The sequence below is a fragment of the Oncorhynchus kisutch genome, linkage group LG14 (assembly GCF_002021735.2).
Source record: "Oncorhynchus kisutch isolate 150728-3 linkage group LG14, Okis_V2, whole genome shotgun sequence".
NCBI classification, from domain to species: domain Eukaryota; kingdom Metazoa; phylum Chordata; class Actinopteri; order Salmoniformes; family Salmonidae; genus Oncorhynchus; species Oncorhynchus kisutch.
This window is the reverse complement of record NC_034187.2, coordinates 11,754,205-11,759,186: the sequence shown is the minus strand read 5'-3', so window position 1 is coordinate 11,759,186 and position 4,982 is coordinate 11,754,205. Positions and strand designations below refer to the sequence as shown.

The 4,982-nt window shown below is 38.7% G+C and overlaps 1 protein-coding gene across 7 annotated transcripts in view; it reads left to right on the top strand.

The window, feature by feature from the left end:
• LOC109904288 (DNA (cytosine-5)-methyltransferase 3A-like) overlaps nt 1–2,564 on the top strand; it is a 62,557-nt gene extending 59,993 nt beyond the window's left edge. For 3 of the 7 annotated variants that reach the window (XM_031787835.1, XM_031787836.1, XM_031787841.1), the window contains one exon: nt 1–1,839. This exon is cut by the window's left edge and continues 1,481 nt beyond it. The gene's annotated coding sequence lies outside the window, so the exon portion shown is untranslated. The other 4 variants (XM_031787838.1, XM_031787837.1, XM_031787839.1 and 1 more) reach the window with 2 other exon arrangements.
• The last annotated feature ends 2,418 nt before the right edge of the window (nt 2,565–4,982 follow it).

Genomic DNA, 4,982 nt, shown 5'->3' with positions numbered 1-4,982 from the left:
TTCCTTTTTTTTCTCTTCAGTATTTTAAAATGTTTCTTCTTGGTTTTTCTTGTGAAATGTTGTTTTTATGATGTGAACTGTTCTACAGCTGTGTAATACAGTATGTTTTCTATACAGTAGGGCTGTGCCAATAGAAGTGGAAGAATGGACTCATAGAATTATGTTAAATCCATGTATTCACGGAAACGATTGATTATTGATCCTACTCAATGTACAGTAGATTCATAGAAAATGATTGATGTGCTCCATTTTCATATTGTCTTCTGTTGAAAGCCGTAATTCAGTATGCCATTCTCTGGATAAAAAAAGACATTGTAGAAATTAAAACAGAGTTAAGGAACTATGTTATACCGTATGTTTGTAACGTTACCTTTCCAAATGTATACCAGACCGCAGATGCAATGTCCTCTGCACCTTCCTCTTGTAGACCTCAAGTAATTAGAAAAAGCGAGAGTGATAGAGACAGATTTTCAAACTGATTACTTGGCCTGCTCCAGGCATAAGCGTTTTTTTTTATTTTTAGGAACTCAGTCGGGGTCTGAACTTACTATTGAAAGTAAGAATAGTACAATACACCAGGTGCAATTTAGACATTTGGTTGGGCATCATTCTGCAGTTTTTCTTTTGTTATGTCAGTCACTGACAGTCACTCAATTGGCCATGTCAGCTAACCATTTTTAGATTGGTAGTTAGTCTAGCCTGCTATCTAAACTTCAGTAGTTATGGCCAAATACTGACCGGGCAAGCAGGGCACGTGCCTAGGGCCCTGACTTCAAGGGGGCCCCATTTATTTGGTTAGTTATTCTCACTCTAAATCTTGGCAAAATGGATAGAAGTGCAGGAAATTAGCTATAGAACTGAAAAATAAATTCTCTGCCCCATGGCAAAATGAGTAGAATTGCATGAAATGTGTGATGAAATTGCAAAAATAATTCTCTGTCCAATGGCAGAATGTGTAGAATTGCAGAAAACTTTATTTAAAACTGCAACATTTTCTCTACGCCCCATGGCAAGACGTGTAGAATTGCTGGGAATTCATTTTTAAATGTGTGGACGATTTAGAAATGAGTTTTTCAGAACTGAAGAGTGAACGGTGACCAGAAAAATACAGTAGCAGAGATGATGACTTTTCAATGTTCTATCTAAATATTCAAAATGACTTCATTTCATAAATGTAGTTTCAAACATGATTAAGTTCTTAAGTGACCTTATCGTATCCTTTCCACCTTTTTAGTTGAACTTCGGACATTGGGTTTGCAGGAATCCTCATGCGTTGTGTTGACATTGATGTTAATTCCCTCTTCCTGTAGTAAATGACCATGCCCCTTGTACAGTTTGTACATAGAGTTTTCCTGTCACTGTTTTGTATTTGTTTTTATCTTTTTGAATTACCTATGAGATGTACAAATATAATTCTTTGCTAATATATATCATGGAATTAGAAGAAAAAAAAGATTAGGTGAAAAAGTAAAAAGAAAATCAAGTAAAAATAGTTTTTTTTAAATATCATAATAAGCTATGAAGCATTAGAGGGTAGACTCCAAGTGTTGCCTTTTAGTACTGCTCATTTGTTTGTTTTTTGATGTTTTGAGTGAGTCCTGAGTGAATCCAGTTTAAATGTGTCAAGTGATCTTTAGCCTAATAATGACAGCTTTAAGATGCAACGGTCTCTACTTCACTGCACAGCCCTACATAATGTTGGTTGTTTTTGCCTTTTGTTTCTTTTTATAAGAACTATAAAGAGGGATTGTAGGTGTTTCTGACGGTGCTAAACATTTTATCTAATCAAGAAAAAATATATTTGTTTTGGAAGAGAAATAAAACTTGTCTTGACAATGACTGTTTTTAACTTCCTTGTAGTATGATGGAAAAGCACCATTATTTCACTCTCATAGGATGCATATATTAACAAATACATTTGAACTTTTGACTTGAAAAAAATATAAATAATAATGAGTTTCTTATATTGTTTTAGACTAGAAATTGCTGTAGTTGGTTGGTGCTTATCTGTTGGAAAAACCATTTACTCCATAATGGGAAATAACAAAAAAAGAAAAGCATTTCAGTAATAACGTTTACTGTAGCATAATGTATGTGTAAAACCTGGCATTCGCTTTGCTTCTTAATCCTACATTCCGTGCCATAATATTCTGTCCTCCATGTCTTGTTTTCGATGGTCATTTTTGTTATTATTGGCAAATATTATTCTATGTCCCAAATGGCACCCTATTCCCTATATAGTGCACTACACTACATTGGACACTAGTCAAAAGTAGTGCGCTATACAGGGAATAGGGTGCCATTTAGGATTCTTTCCCATGACATTTCACTGTTCCAATGCATCAGACAGGTCAGTCTGTGCGACTTTCTTTTTGTGTCATATTCATTGTTTTATGGCCTATGTTCTTTGTCTTTAAGATGATCAGTGCATACAGCAAATGTAGCAGTCATTCTCCACCCTTTACCCATTACTTATGTTTTAGTGCCCAGAAATAAGAAAACGGCTCCTTATGTATTTGTGCTGGAGAACACTTGAATAAATGTATTGTTTTTGTGCAAAAATATGATAGCTGTTGTTATTCTTCACCTATACCCGGAATAAATTGAACCATACAAAATCTGATCATTATACTTGATCAGTTTTCTTGGCAATTTTTTTTTACAACTTTATTTAACTAGGCAAGTCAATTAAGAAGAAATTATTATTTTCAACAACAGCCTAGGAACAGTGGGTTAACTGCCTGTTCAGGGGCAGAACGACAGAGTTGTACATTGTCAGCTCCGGGATTTGATCTTGCAACCTTCCAGTTGCTAGTCCAATGCTCTAACCACTAGGCTACCCTGCCGCCCCAAACATAACAACATACATTACCTATGGAACAATTGTTGCACATCTATACTAAAGTAAAAACTAAAGCCTACTTTTAAACCGTTTTAAAATCTCAGGGAAACATTTTTATTTTAAAAAAGGTAATAGTTTGTTGGCTCTGCTATTGCTTACATCACCCTGGACTTTCTCACACATTTAAGGCCTAATGATTACTAATAATAATAATCTGTGTTTGTAGTGTTTATTATAGCCTAATGTCTTGTCTTGTGTTCATAATGATTACATAAACCTTAAATCTGAATAGTATACTTTATGATAAAAAAAATAATGTGTATTGTTACTTATAGGCTGTCTAATGATTTTATGGCCTCCTTGTTTTACTATCCATGATCCTTCTTTTCACAATAAGTTCCTGTGTGGCTCAGTTGGTAGAGCATGGTGCTTGCAATGCCAGGTTTTTGGGTTCAGTTCCCACAGGGGATGAAAATGAATGCACTCACTACTGTAAGTCACTCTGGATAAGAGTATCTGCTAAAATGTAATCACAGTTCACATCCAATATTGACAAGATTTTCGAGTGATTGCTCTAACAATGGAAATACATGTCCTCAAAGATGGCAGGCTGGATGAGGTGAGATCAGATGGGACCATTGTCTCTTACTCAATCATCAAGTTTGCAGATGACACAACAGTGGTAGGTTTGATTACCAACAATGACGAGACAGCCTACAGGGAGGAGGTGAGGGCCCTGGCGGAGTTGTGCCAGGAAAATAACCTCAACTTCAACAAAACGAAGGAGCTGATTGTGGACCTCAGGAGACAGCAGAGGAAGCAATGGGTCCAATGGGACCGTAGTGGAGAAGGTGAAAAGCTTCAAGTTCCTCGGTGTACACATCACTGGCAATCTGAAATAGTCCACCCACACAGACATGGTGGTGAAGAAGGTGCAAAAGTGCCTCTTCAACCTCAAAAGGCTGAAGAAATTCGGCTTGGCCACTAAGACCCTCACAGACTTTTACAGATGCACCATTGAGAGCATCCTGTCTGGCTGTATCACCGCCTGGTAAGGAAACTACCATCCACAACCACAGGACTCTACAGAGGGTGGTGTGGTCTGCCCAATGCATCATCGGGGGCACACTGACTGCCCTCCAGGACATCTACAGCATCCGGTGTTACAGGAAGGCCAATAAGATCATCAAGGACCTCAGCCATCCAAGCCACAGCCTGTTCACTCCACTACCATCCAGAAGGCGAGGTCAGTACAGGTGCATCAAAGCTGGGACCGAGAGACTGAAAAACTGTTTATTTCTGAAGGCCATCAAACGGTTAAATAGTCACCGCCCAGTACCCTGCTCTGAACTTTAGTCCCCACTAGCCGGCTTCCGCCCAGTACCCTGCTCTGAACTTTAGTCCCCACTAGCCGGCTTCCGCCCAGTACCCTGCTCTGAACTTTAGTCACCACTAGCCGGCTTCCTCCCAGTACCCTGCTCTGAACTTTAGTCACCACTAGCCAGCTTCCGCCCAGTACCCTGCTCTGAACTTTAGTCACCACTAGCCGGCTACCACCCGGTTACTCTATCATGCACTTTAGAGGCTGCTGCCCTATGTACAAAGTCATGGAACATTAATCGCTTTAATAATGTTTACCTACTGTTTCATCCACTTCATACAGTGCCTTGCGAAAGTATTCGGCCCCCTTGAACTTTGCGACCTTTTGCCACATTTCAGGCTTCAAACATAAAGATATAAAACTGTATTTTTTTGTGAAGAATCAACAACAAGTGGGACACAATCATGAAGTGGAACAACATTTATTGGATATTTCAAACTTTTTTAACAAATCAAAAACTGAAAAATTGGGCGTGCAAAATTATTCAGCCCCTTTACTTTCAGTGCAGCAAACTCTCTCCAGAAGTTCAGTGAGGATCTCTGAATGATCCAATGTTGACCTAAATGACTAATGATGATAAATACAATCCACCTGTGTGTAATCAAGTCTCCGTATAAATGCACCTGCACTGTGATAGTCTCAGAGGTCCGTTAAAAGCGCAGAGAGCATCATGAAGAACAAGGAACACACCAGGCAGGTCCGAGATACTGTTGGGAAGAAGTTTAAAGCCGGATTTGGATACAAAAAGTTTTCCCAAGC